At 38.6% G+C, this 18,101-nt stretch overlaps 1 protein-coding gene across 3 annotated transcripts in view; it reads right to left on the reverse strand.

The window, feature by feature from the left end:
• The window catches only part of nprl2 (NPR2 like, GATOR1 complex subunit), a 161,588-nt gene that overhangs the window by 126,251 nt on the left and 17,236 nt on the right, over positions 1 to 18,101 (reverse strand). The window lies entirely within an intron of this gene.

Below are 18,101 nucleotides of genomic sequence, written 5' to 3' on the forward strand. Positions count from 1 at the left end.
CCATGAGCACTCTGCACCCAGCGCAACGCCCAGAGACCGTTTGTAGCGTAAGCTGATAAATTTGCGAATGCACAAAAGGACGCAGTCGCATACACGTACACTTCGGGAAAGATAAAACAATTGCATGGAAGTGATTGAAGAGATATAAATTGCGTGCACACTCTCAGGGCAAGAGCGGAGAGAAATTCAGCGCATAGCCTACCTGAATGCACACAAAATCAAAGGAAACCCACTAGCTGAGAGGTTCGCGCATCATTTTAATGTAGGCTACTTTGGGAAACAATAATGCCCTCTCAACATTTGTCATTAAAAGTCTTAAATCACTTTTAACAGAAACCATGATCAACCTTATAACAGGGCTCGAAATTGCGACCATTTTGGTCGCATATGCGACCGAAATTTAATCTGTGCGACCTTAAAATATATTTGGTAGCATTTGTGCGACTGCCCATTTTGTTGTGACGCGAGTTGATTGTGATCCTGCGTGCTGGCGCTGTCCAAGGTTCAGTGTTCTCTCCAACGATACATAACCAATCAAATTTCACCATTAAGTTCTTGCGTTTAATGAAGAACGCAGATTGGCTAATATGAGCGTCAGTCATTCCTTGTTTCAGTGAAGCGCGGAAATGTGAAAAGACGAACGCGTCACGAGCATGACGAGAGCGAGACGATTACAGCCAAGGTTATTACTGTTTCTTTGACGACGATCGGGATTCAAATGTAACTCCACCACCGGAAAATACGAGTTGACGTTAAACCTTTCAGAGAGAGTGGCTTAAAGATTTCGAGTGTCTATGAAAATGTAACTGTTTACTGTAAAACGGTGTTAATGGCGGAATCAAAACATTTTAAGCGCCAGACGTACCTTGCTTAAACATGGCGAAAGTGCCAAAAACACAAGACGTGTCATGACAAATGTGTTTATTATTGATGGAGACACCGACCTGTCTGTCAGTGTGTTTAATGGTGTATGTGCGCATGCGCTGGTGAATGGACATTCGACAAACATCGACATGTTGTCTTAATTTGAGTGGTCAGACTGCATTTGAAATTCAATCTGCATCTAATTTAGCTAAACCAAGTAAATTTGCATGAATTAAAGTCATTTTAGGATGCCAAAGTGAAGTTTAATCATATAAAATTGATTTTACCAGCAACAAAATTGTGGCTAGTGAAAATGCTGAGTGGCTAGTAACATTGGAAAACAACTAGCCACTTTGGCTGGTGAGCAAAAAAGTTAATTGTGAAGCCCTGGTAGCTGTTATGTACTCACTGATCTCATTGTCCGTTTCAGCTGGTACACATGTTCTGAACGAAAAATGCGTTGTGCAAACGCGTTGCGGTATGCTAGTGCTTTTTGTCCCTTCTGCTATTATACACTACTCACAATAAGTTGGGGATATAGTGTACTTACATGACGGTTTTCCTATTTGCTCTGAATTTTAATGAAATAAGTAAAAGTTTCCTTTGATATTACTAATAATGAATGAGAAGAAACACAATTTTCATTACTTTATTTATTATAAATCTTTATTACCCCAAAAATTTAGACAATAACAAGGATAGCTCCAAATAACAAAAATGTACAATGTCAGTAGCGGATGTTTCCACCATTTGCCGCAATGACAGGTTGACAGCGACGTCTCATGCTCCTCACTATAGCCTTATGATGTTGTTCTGAGGAAATGCGTTCCACTCTTCCACAAGTGATACACGCAATTCTGCAAGGTTACGCGGGGGCGGGGTACAATCATACAATATCTGCTTCAGCTAATCCTAGGCGTGCTCTATGGGGGTTCAGGTGAGGATACACCATGTATATGAACTAAAATGTGCTAAAAATGTATTTAAAAATGTATTTAGGTACCACTTGTAGTAAACTTGAACCCATCTTGTATGAAAGTTGAGTTCAAGTTTAATACAAGTGTTAACTAAATACATTTTTAATACAGAGATGTTAAAAGTGCATTTTAGTTCATATTCATGGTGTCTAAAAATAGCACAGTGAAGTACACTTAAGTACATCTTAAGAAGTACTAAAGATGAATTTTTAGTATATTAAGTTCAAAATTAGTGTGCGAAAATAAAGCACTTTAAAGTACACTATGGAAATGTACTACTTTTTCTAATTTCCAAATATCGGAATCGCCATCAGCCAGAGAAAACAAAATATCGGTAGACCTTTAACCCACCCTACTAAAATCCATTTTGTAGTTATCTATCGCCCACCAGGTTAGCTTGGACAATTCTTGGAGGAGTTGGATGTACTCCTGTCTTCCTTGCCAGAGGACGGTACTCTGTTAGTAGTACTTGGTGACTTCCACATCCACCTTGAGAACCCACTTTGACAACCCACAGGTCTGGTAACCTTTTAGATCTTATCTATACAGGCTGCTGTTCCACTCACCACACCCAGGTCACCCCGTTACACAGATCTGATCACTTCCTCCTCACTAACTGCGCACAATCACCCACTGGTACGTTCCATGGCACATCTCCATATGCTTTTCCCCTTCCGCTTATCCTCTTTGGTCTCCTCCATGCTACATCCACCCAAAACCAGCTCTCCCTCCTAAATAGAGAAAACGGTACATACACTATGTGCCACACTTACATCCTGCTTAGACAGTTTATGCCCTCTGACATCTGCATCAGCCCGGCCAACCCCTTCCACACCTTGGCCCTCATTTATCAAAAGTGCGTACACCAAATTTCCAGCGTACACCTGGCGTACACCCAAAACCACGGTGACTCAATATGGACGTTGCCGTACGGCACGCTCAAATCCTACGCCAGCTCAGGAGGTTGTGTACGCACGTTTTGAGTTAGGAAATGTACAGAAAAAATTCCTAACACAACAAAACGCACTGACAAACTAAAACAATATATGATATATTATGACCCACTGTAAAAAAACAACAACAAATAGTATTTATAAACTTTTTTGCAACATGAACTTTAATGTTTAATTTGTGTGACTTTACCAAAGCATTTGATTTGTATGCATATGTATTCCTTAAGTTGCGAGCCGTTTTTAGGGCAGAGCACGTGAGCGGAGCGTTGAGCGGTGCGGTAATACCATCAGAGCGCCTTTTTCCGAAATTCCGCTCGCTCGGCACCACTCGTTGAACCCAGAACGCCCTTTGATAATTTGCTAGTTCGAGAATCTGTAAAAACATAAATACATAAATGTAAAGTAAAAATCAAAGTTAAGATTGGACAGGAAGAAAAAATTGAAAGGAACTGCGGAGTGACTGTAAAAGTTAGCAAATATTCATCCTGGAATCTGAAGCGGCACAATGCAAGAAAGCACAAGGATGTGCTACGAAAACATGGTAATAATGCATCAAAAGGTAAGCTAGTTACATACCATTCGATGATATATAAATAGCTACACATGAACAGGTAAGGTAAAATGCTTGTGTTGAATGGAGCCATAAATCCGATCATGACGACATGCGGACAAAATCATGGCCACGAATTATCTTTTATGCTCCGTTATGGACACTTATTTTTCTTATTTAGTCTAAAGTATGGCCATAAATATAAAATTCGTTCCCAATATTCAACAGTTTGTTTCTTGGAATTAATTATTATAATATTTCGTAATTACTATTACAATTATTATTACTTCAAATTATGAATTAGCCTAGTAAAACATGTGGATGTCGTGGAAACAAATTGTTAATTTGAATTATATCCGTAGCTCCGTATCAAACTGGATCTTAGCTAACAAACAACTGTATGTAAATACAGAAAAACACACTACAAAAGGTACTACATCATTTAAAAATATTATTTAAAAAAAAACTTAACAGAACCATTAAGCAGACATATAATTTAGATGTAGGCAACAGTAAATAATAATAATAATAATAATAATAATAATAATAATAATAAATAATTATTCTTCTAAATATCAATTAAGCGTCATTAATAATAAAAAGAATAATACAAATATTACAAAATGTCATGCAATTATTAATTTGTCTTTAATCCCGCTCTTTAAACTCCCAAATAAAACAATTTTGTTTCTTTCAACTTCCCTGTTTTCTCTTCTTTGCCGTCTTCCATGTGTCAATGTCGTAAAATGAGGGCGTGGGAGAGGTTGACACTTGAATTTAGGGTGTGTTATTCTAATGACGATCGTTTTCAGCCGCCGCATTTATGAAGGGCAGGTATTGCTTACACCTGAATTTCAGAGGTACGTACAGCTTCATAAATCAGGCGGTGAGAGTAGTGTAAGCATAATCTTACGCCAACATATTCACCCGTTTCTACGCAAGAATGATAAATGAGGGCCCTTATCTATGTGATGTTCTCCGTGAGCATCGATCCAAGCTCAGAGATGCAGAGAGGAAGTGGCGCAGATCGAAAGATCCTGCGGACCTCTGTCTCCATCAGTCTCTTCTGGACTTTCTCCACAGATGTCTCCTCTGCTAAAACTCAGTACTATCACTCTAAAATCAGCAGCTCACCTGACGCTCGTGCTCTCTTTAAGACCTTTTCTGCTCTTTTTTGCCCGCCCACCACCCACCTTCATCTGACCGAACAGCTGACGATTTTGCTTCTTTTTTTGTGAAGAAAACAAACACAATCAGCAGTCATTTATCTTCCCCACTGCCTCTTGCACAGGCCCAAAATCCAGATGCATGCTCACTCCCCTCTGTCTTTCTCCTATCTGAAGAGGAAGTTTCCAAAATCTTTGCTTCATCTCCAGTTGAACATTGCTAAGACAGAACTGCTCGTCATACCGTCTGACCCAGGGCCGGCGTCAAGGGGGGGCATTCGCGGGCCGTGCCCCCCCAAACAGGCTGTTGTGCCCCCCTACACAGTTTTTGATTAATTTAATATATATCAAGAATAATTAAAATAAATTAAACATTGAATGTTTCATGACTTTTTATGTAATAAAATGAGGAAAATATTGTTGATATAGGTTTTCTTTAATAAAAATAGACCAGTTTCTCTGATTGGTTGTATTGCCGGGTCTCTGCGTCATTAGGCTTTAGCACGGGTTGCATGGCGACGTCACTAACTGGTTGCGCGCGCAACCGAGAGGCAGAAAGAAGATACGTGCATTGTGTTGTATGCTAGTAGCGGTGTCTGTAAGTCAAAATGCCAAGGAATTGATGCGTGGAAAATAGTACCAACAGAGTCAGTGCTGGGTGCCTGATGTTAACATACCAGTAGATTCGACTATTACGTTACTAGTCTAACATTATAATTCATACATGTATCACAGTAACACTGCAAAAATAAAGACAGAAAAACAGATCCAACTTAAATCAAGTTTTATTTATATACAAACAATAAAGAACGCTTCAATAATTAAGGTTGTTGCAGTAGCGGAGCAACTCACCAATCGGGCTTTCTGCCTCCTGGATGCGCGCGCACCATGCAATGTTTGTAAACTTGCAACCCCTCTATTTGTGACTTCATACTAGCAACGTGTTTTTTCGCGGCATTTTATGGATCGTGTAAAATATGGATATTAGAACATTTAGAACGAACCACCACCGCCTGCTTCATCTGACTTCATGCAAACACCGATTGGCTCAAACTCGGAGATTAGAGGTCGAGGTGGAATTTTCAAATCTACAGGACACTGTTTTAAGGAAGTTTAATGTTCGTACACGCCGGCTTCAGCTTTTTTAAAGGTAAGTTAGCGTTGTTTTAATTTACGTAAGCTTAAATGTGAAGTGTGGCTTTAGACCTTTAACAGCATTGCGACGTGATTATGGTAAAGCGGCTTTCATAATGGCTTTTTTACTTAGGACGCGATGTGCGCTGTGAAACCCATTCATTTCAATGGCTTGCGCTGCGCGAGGGCGGTTTGTTGTTGCGTCGAGCAAAGCGCAAGCGCAGCAACGGTCTGTAACGAGTCTGTAATAAGCTGACCGTCTGTAACAGTTGTATAAGTGTGTGCTTGCACTGTGTTTGTTGTTTTAATGCCTTGTCTTTGCAAGTTATTGTTGCTAATTCCGTGCCCCCCGTTGGAAGCCGCGTGCCCCCCTGTCAGTTATGGTCTGGCGCCGGCTCTGGTCTGACCCCAAGATTCAACACAATCTTTCAGTTCAACTAGGTTCTTTGACCATTACGCCTTCCAGAACAGCCAGAAAGCCAGAGTGGTTATTGATGATCAGCTCAGTTTCATGGAGAATGTTGCCAGCACCGCCTGCTCTTGTAGATTTATCCTCTACAACATTAGGAAAATTAGACCTTTCCTAGCTCAGGTCCTTTCCGGACTGGTCTATTGAAATGCGTTATTGTCCGGACTCCCAGCCTGCACAACCAAACCCCTACAGATGATCCAAAATGCTGCATCAAGAGTGGTCTTCAATAAGCCAAAAAGGGTCCACATCACTCCTCTCTTCGTCAGTTTACAATGGCTTCCTATAGCGGCTTGCATCAAATTCAAAGCTCTTCTCCTGGCCTTTAAAACCACCACTGGGTCAGCGCCCCCTTTCAATTGCTTTTACAGAGTTATACCTTCTAGATCCCTGCGTTCTGCTACAGAGCAACAGCTTGTGGTGGCGTCCCAAAAAGGGAAAAAAAATTACTATTGCGCACCTTTTCTGGTTCTGTTCCTCATCTTTGAAATGAACTACCGGTTGCGACAAGATCTGCTGACTCTGTAGAAATCTTTATGAATCTGCTAAAAACCCATCTCTTCCGCCAACACATCACTTGCTAATATTTTCTCTTTTCTCTATCCTTATCTTTACACGGTCAAAAACATAAAAATACTCACCCTTGGCTATGTATACTGTACTGTGTTTGACTTGATGAGACTAGCTGTAGTGCACTTATATATTGCTGTTCTTGTGTTCCTCTAATTGCTTCTATTGTTACCTCACTTGTATGTCACTTTGGACAAAAGTGTCTGCTAAATGACTAAATGTAAATGTAATGCACTGACGGCATGGATTACTGGCATGTAAACAATGTAAGGCTGAATTTTAAACTTTTCTATTTCTCACATCTGATTTACTGTCTGTTAATGAAACAAAAGATTTCATGTTAATTGCAGTAACTTTTGTCTAACTCCATGATACACCTTAAACTTAGCACTTTTGGCAAAAAAGTAATTGAGCCTACTTAGGATGAATTTCGATTCATATTTGATTATAGTTAGACAGATTTTCTCTTCTTGTTTTCTTATTTAGTTAACTTAAATGTCAGAGACTTCAACAGGTAGGCCTACAGTATAAGAACGAATGCAATAAAATGTTTAAGATAATCAATTGTTTACTATGATACTCACTAAGACATGTATTTTGAGTTAATGTGTATTTGTCCGTAAACCTTAAAGATGCGTACATGAACTCATTTAGCTCTGTGCACGCGCGCTATTGTTGGGTAGGAAGCGCCGTGCCGCACAAATGATGCATTTTCAAGTTCAAGGCAGCAGTCCAGTCCAACACAGTTAATCTCATCAACACAGTAAAAAGATCACCTCAAGAATAAAAACATGGCATTGAGTTCTGTTGTAAAACAATACAAAGAGGAAAAAAGCCCAATTTATAAGCATAGACTTTATTCAGTCCACAGAAAGACAAATACTATGCACCCTCTTCCAGACTACGATGAAATCATTATGTAAAATATAAGACTAAGTTATATTTTTTTGGGCCATTTTTGCCTTCATTTGACAGTGTGTAAGGAGAGGGCAGGAAAGTACAGGGAGGTGGAACGGGTATGGGATCGCCAAATGACCACGAGCCGGGAATCTAACTTGGGTCGCCGAAAGTGCGAAAGCACCACATGTCGGAGCCCTGCCCACTACACCAATGGCTCCGATAGTTAATATTTTCTTAATATTTGTTTTGAACGCTGTGCTGCAGCACGTCGACATTAACATGTCAATTAACAGGAAAATTATTTTTTGAGGGAACAAATGTAGCACATTAAATTTGGACACCACCGACACCCATCTAGCTCTGCCACCTTAGTGGAGTATTCCACTGTATTGCATAGATGAGCTGAACGGGCTGAAAGTGGCAGAGGGAAAAGAGCGGAAGTCTGCCCTGCTGCTATTTTCAAATGAAATATAAAGTGAATATCGTAATTATTTAGCGCTTTTGCCACATATTTTGTATAATCTTACTTCGCAGTAGTTTTTTTTTTGCTTAGAAGTCTAACTCCAACTGCGTAAGATGGCTGGAAAGAACTCTAAAACTCGTAAAACTATTCAGACACAACTGCGGCCCAGTACTCAAATTGCGACCACACCCTCAAGTGGGTCATCTGTTGCTTCTGAGGTCGAGGCCGCCCCGACGCACGCTAACCTGGATATCGCTGCACTCAAGCTTGAGTTGTTGGCCTCGGTAAGGAAAGATATTGCCGATATTTTTAAAAAGGAGCTTCAGGATACACGATTTTCGGCGATGTTTTGCCTACTATTAAGCACGACCTGCAAGCGGTGAAATCTCAGCTGGCGAATGATAAAGCAGCTACAGATGCTACCATGTCCAAGCTAAAAGATACGGTCGGTGAGATGGAGCACGCACTCACCGAATGCTCCGATGACATCGCCGGGATGAAATCTACTATCGAGCGCCTCACAGCTAACGTAGCCAGATTGGAAAATAAATGTGAAGACTTGGAGTCCAGATCACGGCGTAATAACATTAGGATAGTGGGAGTACCTGAGGGTCCTGACACCTGTACTACTGCTGCTGTAGCCGCCTTACTGAAGGAAGCTTTCACTCTGGAAAAGGAGCCGCTTTTGGACCGGTCCCACCGGACCCTTCAACCCAAACCCAAGCCCGGTGATCGTCCACGAGTCATTGTGTGCAGATTTCATTATCACAGTGACTGTGTTGACATTTTGCGCCGCGCTAGAGAGCTCCGACAGATTAAAGTCAGAGGTATGAACATCTCACTGTTCCCTGACCTCACTGCCAAGATAGCTCGGGCTCGGGCTGCGTTTAACGATGTCAGACGCCAACTCCGGAGCATTGACGGTGTTCGATACGGTCTGTTTTATCCAGCGCGACTTCGCATTACTTACAACGGGGTTGAGAAGGACTTCGTTTCTGCGGAGGAAGCCAGCGATTTTGTTAAAACTTTGGTTCCTGGTTGAGCCTCGATAGCTTTTCAGATCTGTCTTTTATTATAGAGGTTGTAAATTCACTTAGTTCTTTATTTGTTCAGTATTAAGCGGTTTTCTGGCCTGCTGCACTTTTTTTTTTTTTGCTTCAGGCCTAGTAGGTTTCACCATTGCTTGGTTATAGCAGGTCTAATCAGGACTACCTCATTTTATGTTTTCTGCATCTATTTGCACAGGTCTGAGGGCCTATTGTTAATTGTTACATCTTTATTTTCATGTGTTTATTGTATTCACGTGCATATGCTTAGTGTCCAGATCGGCAAGAGTTTTTTTTTTCCTTTCTCTTTTTCCTTCTTGTGTTTGTTCTGCATGATCCCCGGGTTGTTCAAAGCTATTTTGGACAACTTTTTGTTTGTGTGGGAAACACTGCTGTCTCCTTTGTTCTTTGGTTATATGGAGACTTTGGGTGTATTTATGTTTAGGGGTTTGTTGAGAGGGGAGGGTGTCCCACCTCGGCTCTATTTGACCATTTTCAAAAAAAAAAAGTGTTTTATTCAAATGGTTAATGGCAATATAGACCCCAGCATTGCTGGGTCAGGCACACCACTCAGATTCATCAGTTGGAATATCAGAGGTATGGGTAATCCTGTTAAGAGATCTAAGGTTTTTACTCACTTGAAACGTTTAAACTCTGATTTAGTATTTTTGCAGGAGACTCACCTCCGTGTCAAAGATCATTGTAGGTTACATTGCCCTTGGGTTGGTCAAGTATTCCATTCAAACTTTAATTCCAAAGCTAGGGGAGTCGCCATTTTAATAAACAAAAGAGTTCAGTTTTCATCTACCGATGTTATTGCTGATAGGAATGGCAGATATCTCATGGTTGCTGGTACCCTGATGCAAAAAAAGGTTCTGTTGGTAAATGTATATGCCCCAAACTTCGATGATGTTGAATTCGCTAATAGATTGCTGAGTAACATCCCCTTCTTGAATACACATCTGCTGATCCTCGGTGGGGATCTAAATTGTGTTCTTGACCCAATCTTAGACCGGTCTAATCCTCGAAATCTGACTCAATCTGCTATGTCTAAAATATTCTCAGATTTTATGAAACAGAATGGTCTTATTGATCCATGGAGATCTCGTAACCCCTCTATTAAAAAATTTTCTTTCTTTTCCCAGGTACACCATTCATATTCTAGGATTGATTACTTTTTTATTGACAGTACACTTAATCCATGCGTTAATTTTTCAGACTATTTAGGTATTGTAATATCCGACCATTCACCTTTATTATTAGATATTCAACTGTCTACCTATAAGCGTAGCCCACCCCTTTGGAGATTTAACTCTCTCCTTCTGGCAGACAATGAATTCTGTGAATTCATTTCAAATTCTATTGAGGAGTTCTTATTTTTCAATCACAATGACTCTTCTTCATATTCATTGTTATGGGAGACACTTAAATGTTACCTGAGAGGTCAAATTATTTCTTACTCTGCTCTTTCCAATAAAAAGATTAATGCCAGACTTAATGCACTTACATCTTTAATTGGTAACCTTGATCAAAGATATGCACTGAACCCTTCTCCGGAACTACTTAAGCAGCGCCTTGATTTGCAAGCAGAATTCGATCTCATTTCAACTAAAGAGGCAGAGCGCTTGCTACTATGTAGCCGTGGCTCATACTACGAACACGGCGACAAGGCTAGTCGTTTACTGGCACATCAGTTACGTCGACAGGCTACTTCCCGTCTGATACCTGCTATTAAAAACACTAATGACACTATTACTACAGATCCCTTGGAAATTAATGCTACTTTTAAATCATTTTACTCTTTATTATATAAATCTGAATTTCCTACAGATAATACTAAAATGAATACATTTCTTCAGAATCTTTCGAACCCTGTCATTGATACTAATACTGCCACGCAAATGGACTCTCCACTCTCTCTTGAAGAAATATTAAATGCAATTAATGCTATGCAATCTAAAAAAGCCCCAGGTCCCGATGGGTTTCCGATAGAATTTTTTAAAAAATTTATTGGCAAACTGGCACCGTTACTTTTATCTGTCTTCAATGAATCCCTGGAAAGTGGTTCATTACCACCAACCTTGACACAAGCCACTATCGCTCTCCTTCTTAAAAAGGACAAAGATTCGACCTCCTGTGGGTCTTACAGACCATTGTCTTTGCTTAATGTCGACGTTAAGGTATTGGCTAAAGTAATTGCGTCCCGTTTAGAGAATGTGCTTCCTCATATTATATCTGAAGAGCAAAATGGTTTCATAAAGGGACGTCAATTGTTTTTTAATACCCGTACACTTCTAAATATAATTTACTCAAAACACTCAGCTGAACTTCCCGAGCTTGTGATCTCTTTAGATGCTGAAAAGGCGTTCGATAGGGTAGAGTGGGAGTACTTATTTGCAGTTTTAAAAAAATTTGGATTTGGTGAAAAATTTATTTCTTGGATTCGCCTCCTTTATTCGTCCCCTAAGGCCAGTGTTCATACGAATGATGTTTATTCTGATTATTTTGCCCTTGGACGGGGAACTCGCCAAGGTTGCCCTTTATCACCTTTGCTTTTTGCTATTGCTATTGAGCCTCTGTCTATTACTTTAAGATCTTCCCCTTTTTTCAAAGGAATCACCCGTAATGGAACTGAATATAAATTATCGTTGTACGCCGATGATTTGTTATTGTATGTAACTGATCCTATAATTTCTATCCCTGCTGTTTTAAGTATTCTGGAGAACTTCAGTTCTTTTTCAGGTTATAAATTAAATTTGGGGAAAAGTGAGTGTTTTCCCATTAATACTGCAGCATGTCTTATGCAACAATCAGATTTACCATTTCGTTTGAGTCCATCAGGGTTCACATACCTAGGTGTTAACGTGACTCGTTCTTTATCCAGTCTTGCATCTGCGAATTTTACTCCCCTTATCTCAAAGATTACATCCGATATTCAAAGGTGGGGTAACCTCCCTCTTTCATTAATTGGCAAGATCAATGTTGTTAAAATGAATATTTTACCAAAATTTCTTTTTTATTTCAGTCAATTCCTCTATTTCTACCAAAAAGTTTTTTCGACTCGCTTGATAAGATAATTTGTTCTTTTATTTGGGGTGGGAAAACACCTAGAGTTCGTAAAACTCTACTGCAGAGATGCAGATTTAGTGGAGGACTTGCATTACCTAATTTTTTAACCTACTATTGGGCGGCTCACATCCACAAACTTTGCTACTGGTTAAAATCCCCTGGATCCTCTTGGTGTAAATTGGAAATATCATCTTGTAGGGGATCTTCTATACCTGCTCTACTCTATTCCTCTTTACCTATAAAACCTTCTCTATATACTGATAATCAAGTAGTTCTTAACACAATCAAAATCTGGTATCAATTTAGACGACACTTTAAATTTGTAAATGCATCTTCATTGGGCCCTGTGTATAAGAACCATTTATTTCCTCCTTCACTTTTGGACTCAACATTTTCACTGTGGTGTGACAAGGGTATTACACAATTTAGAGATTTATATGTAGATGGTGTATTTGATAGTTTTACCAATTTGTCATCTCGCTACGAACTCCCTATTACTCATATGTTCCGCTACTTCCAAACTCGTAGCTTTGTGGCTAAGTGTTTCCCTAATTTCCCCTCTTTGCCTCTAGAACATCAGTGGGAAGCCATGCTTTCATTTGTCCCTCATCACAGAGGAATCATTTCAAAGTTGTATGACTTTATCTTAGCTCTTAACGATTACTCAAATGACAAACTTAAGTGTACTTGGGAAAGGGAATTGGGAATACAAATATATGATGAGTCCTGGGAGCAGGCCATAGAAAGGATACGATCTACCACCTCTTGTGCTCGTCTTGGACTTATTCAATTTAAGGTCTTACATAGGGTACATTTTTCTAAGCTTAGACTGTCTGAAATATATCCGGAAGTGGAAGATAAATGTGATAAATGTCATGGTTCTCCTTGTCATCTTAGCCACATGTTTTTTTTTTTGTCCTGACTTGAAGGATTTCTGGGTGGGTTATTTTAATATTATGTCCTCTGTTCTTGGGGTAAATCTTCAGCCTTGCCCTCTGATTGCTATATTTGGGATTCCTGACCCCTCACTTGCACTTAATCCTAAAGAAAAGGACATCATAGCTTTCACATCCTTACTAGCAAGACGCTTATTATTGTTACATTGGAAATCTGTTAAATATCCTTCTATCTCCCGTTGGCTCAGAGACGTCATGTATTTTTTAAAACTTGAGAAAATTAAATACACGATGAGAGGATGTACAGTCAAATTTTTCCATAAATGGCAATCTTTTATTTCCTATTTCACTAATTTAGTGTCACTACCCAATTAAATGTGTGCCTGTTATTGTTGTACTGTTTGTATTGCATAAATAACCAGTAATATGTGTGTTGGTCGAGGTGAGCTGAGCCAGGGATTGGGTGTGGGGTTGTTCTTTGTTTAATACACGATACTTTGTTTATATTCAATTATTTTTTTCGACTTTCTTATCAGTGTTTTTTTTTTATGTATATGTGTCCATGTACATATGCATATATGTTTAAAAGTTAAAATAAGAGGAGGGGAGTGGTAAAGGGATACATTGTATTTGTGAATGGAGATGTTGTTTCTTTTTCCCTTTCTGTTCTCTCAATAAAAAGAAAGAGAAAAAAAAAAAGAAATATAAAGTGGACTGAAGCGATCACAAATTAACATATCAAAATATTTAGGGGGCCTATGGCCTAACACCCCCCCTGTTAATAAAGTAACTGTAAAGTTTGTTATGATCAGTGGTGTCATGACAGTTTTTGAGGAAGCAGAATGAAACAAGAAACCATTTAATTAACACTTTCCGACAACTTTCTAGTTGTCAAAGACAAGTTTTTACCTCATCCATATTTCTGCTATTATGCAGTAGGTGGCGCTCTTATCCTGGCTCAAAATGAGGTGAAGGTGGTACTATCCTGATGCACACATACTTTAAGTCAATCACGGTTTGCCGGACAGGGATTAGACTAGTCCTAGACTAAAATAAATGTAAGAGCTGTCCAAACTGAAAACAACTTACACTTTCATATCTTAAAATACATCAGTGTCCTTTGTATTGCCTTAAAATGCACACAAGTAATGTTTTTAGTTAGGCATGTTTGTTAAAACTAGTTATATTTCCTAATTAAACTAAGGTCTAGTGCTGGCTTAAGCTAATCCCTGTCTGGGAAACCATTTAATTAATTAATAATTAAAGAAAATAACAAATATAAACTTTCTATTTTATAAAACATTCACAATAATTAAAAACAACATAGCAGCAGTGTTCATTTACAGTTAACAAACAGCAAAGTTGTTCAAATAAAATCAAATGAAATATAACTTTTGCAGTGTTTTGCAGTGTTCTGAACACAGTCATAAACATCTGTCACCTCTGTCATCCTTTCATCCACTCTTGAAAAGAAAACAAATTTTCCTGCCTTCATTGCTTAATACAATAAACAAAATGTTAAGTTTATGTTAAAGCAACACCAAAGAGGTTTTTTTACCTTAAAATAACGTTTCCAAAAAAGTTTCAGTGGTTCATCCACACAAAACAGGGTGAATGGCGCTTTCACATTCGCTTTGCAGCCCTCTATCGGCCAAAACCGCACTAAGGAAGTTTCCAACCGTCGGGTAGTGGTCCTGTAGTTCGAGTGAAAACTACAAAAACTTGCTTTACGGCAGACCTACAATCCAATCAGAGCCAGCTATGCTGCAGTATTTACGACAGTGGTAATGAACAATTACGCTTCTAACCTGTAGGGGGAGCAAAGAGCCAGAGTTCTTTAGTGTTGCTTTAAGCTCCTAATCCTTTGCTTGATTTAATAGTGTTATATTTTGAATAAAACACATGTACATAATTTACCTTTTATGTATTTGTATTATATTTTTGTGTCTTTAATTTTAGGACTTGTGTTAATTATATTTGTTATACAACTGCAGTTCCATTGTATTGATTGCCTAAAATAAAGGGTAAAACATAGATGCATGTGATGTATTTATTTTCATGATATACATTTGATATTTATTTATACAGGTATGACCATTTTTAAACTTGCCATAACAATTATATTACCACTTGTAGTATTAATTATTATTAGTTATTTATATTTACATAACAGGGACAGCTGTACAATGTAAACAGAAAAATTTATGGCAGTAACACTGCCTGGAGAAGCCAGAGATGGTGGTCTTGCCCACATGGTTGTCTACACAGTCAGAAACACCAATGCTGGACAATGCTGTAAAAAATGTTCTCTTCATTGGAGTTGATGTTACAGGACCTCTCTCATAGCTGGAAAAACAAAAGGACCATCAAGAAATGAAGTGCTATATTACACAGTTACATACTCCTGTATGACATTAGTCTATTGTACTGTAATCCTACAGTTTGTTCTCAAAAACAACCAAATCTAATGCAAGTATGATCTTGAACACAGACAGATTACATGAAAAATGTCATGTTTGTGTAACATTGCAGGGCTCGAAATTGCGACCATTTTGGTCGCATATGCGACCGAAATTTAATCTGTGCGACCTTAAAATATATTTGGGAGCATTTGTGCGACTGCCCATTTTGTTGTGACGCGAGTTGATTGTAATCCTGCATGCTGGCGCTGTCCCAGGTTCAGTGTTCTCTCCAACGATACATAACCAATCAAATTTCACCATTTAAGTTCTTGCGTTTAATGAAGAACGCAGATTGGCTAATATGAGCGTCAGTCATTCCTTGTTGCCGTGAAGCGCGGAAATGTGAAAAGACGAACGCGTCGCGAGCATGACGAGAGCGAGCCGATTACAGCCAAGGTTATTACTGTATTTTTTGACGACGATCCGGAAAACCACCGGAAAATACGAGTTGACGTTAAACCTTTCAGAGAGAGTGGCTTAAAGATTTCGAGTGTCTCTGCTATGAAAATGTAACTGTGTTTACTGTAAATCCTGTAAAACGGCGTTAATGGCGGAATCAAAACATTTTAAGCGCCAGACGTACCTTGCTTAAACATGGCAAAAGTGCCAAAAATACAAGACGTGTCATGACAAATGTGTTTATTATTGATGGAGACACCGAGCTGTCTGTCAAAGTGTGTTTGATGGTGTATGTGCGCATGCGCTGGTGAATGGACATTCGACAAACATCCTTGTGGTCCATGTTGCTGTGGAATACGACAATGCTGATGGTATGTTTTTGTTGTATTTTTTAAAACATTGCCTATTTAGTAGTAAAAGCATCCTGTAATGCAGTTATCAACAATATATATTAGCCTTCTATATTAGGGTCACTTTTGTAATGTCACAATTAATCAGTGTTTTACGTGTTTGCTAGATTTTCTATGTAATCTTAATCATGTTACCTGTAATTGTTAAATTATTATTGCTGCAATACTATTTCAACAGCATTTGGGTATTAATTTAGGAATTTATGCAGCAAAAAATAAAATAGAAGACCAACTTTTAAATGCTGGCCATAGGACGTGTAAAGCCCGGTGGTGGTGTTTTATTTTTAATAAAATAAATCTATTAACATTTACATTGTAGTTGTGGTGCTTTTACATTTTTTGATGGATGCGCCTACATTTTTGCTGGTGCTCCTAACTCTTTAAAGTTGGGAGCACCAGTGCTACCAAATAAAAAAGTTAATTTTGAGCCCTGCATTGTAACTTTTTGTGTCCCACAGTCCAGTATAAACGACATATTTGATGAAGTAGTTCATAAAGGCATAGCTTTTGATTCCTCTCCACTTGGTTAAATAATTAGATAAGCAATATGCTCAAATATTAGCACATTGACATTGTAGTTTGTCATTATAGTATTGATAGTGATCATTTGAGCTTGTGGTAAAACTATGCAACGAATGCATTAACCCTGCTTATGCACAGTAGTTGGTACTCCTGTTGGTGATTATGTCCATCTTATAGCTATAGCTTTTAAACAACGGTTTTCACGTACATTGATAGAGTTACCACTGCTAACTTACCTGTCCAGGAGAAAGCAGGCAACTTCGGCGTCACTGTTAAAACATTTGTCCTGTATTAGCGCCATCCATCTGGGAAAAGCCACGATTTATGGTGTCGTCTGCCCGGTCTGCACCGCGTGGTACTCCATTCGATCCAATTTCACTTCTCTTCTTACTTTTAATAAGTTACTTCTTGCTTCTAATAAACCATACAACAATGACGACTATGACTACTACTTCTTCGATGTGTGTTTTCAATGCGACAATGGAAGCTGTCTCCAAAAACACCAAAGAAAAAGAAGAAGAATAACATAGTGACAAAGCGCGCTTGGTAGAGCAGTTTGTTTGCTCACGGCTACAATAGAAACATGATGGCGACCTCCATGCAAGGGGACCCGCGGTATATGTAATAAGGTAACTACGGTAATAGGAGATATACTTTAATATTAAATTTAAATGCTGATGTGTATCACATGACTATTTGTCATCAGATCTTTACATTAAATGGCAACTTACTATATCCAAGTTTGAAACTCTGAAGTACAGAATGGGAGGGTAAACATCTATATATGAAAGACCATAAAAGCAAATATAGTTATTGCATTCCCATTTGCTCAAAGTGTTGAAAATGCTTCACTATTAAGAAATATTATTATTAAAATATTGTCAAAAAAATAGAAAGTGATGAATAACAGCAGTTAGAAGAAACAAAATTCTGATATAAAGTAACTCCCTCAAAAGCTATATTAGCCTATTGTTGCAATAGCCTCCCAGACAGGGTTTAGATTAATCCAGAAGCCAGGAATAGGCCTTAGTTATATTATTACATTTAAGTTGTTTTTACAAACCTTCTCTTAAACCACAAATGTAGAGATAGCCATAACAATCATTTCATTAAAATAACCTATTGTAGGCTATATGTAGTTTAATAAACTAGTGTATGTTATCTGCTACAAATCAATTACATCCTAACTAGCAATTGTATTTGATAGGTGCTGACCTAAGATCAGCTTAAGGAATCTCTATGGCTAATTTT

The sequence above is a fragment of the Misgurnus anguillicaudatus genome, chromosome 8, assembly GCF_027580225.2.
Source record: "Misgurnus anguillicaudatus chromosome 8, ASM2758022v2, whole genome shotgun sequence".
In the NCBI taxonomy this organism is placed as follows: Eukaryota; Metazoa; Chordata; class Actinopteri; order Cypriniformes; family Cobitidae; genus Misgurnus; species Misgurnus anguillicaudatus.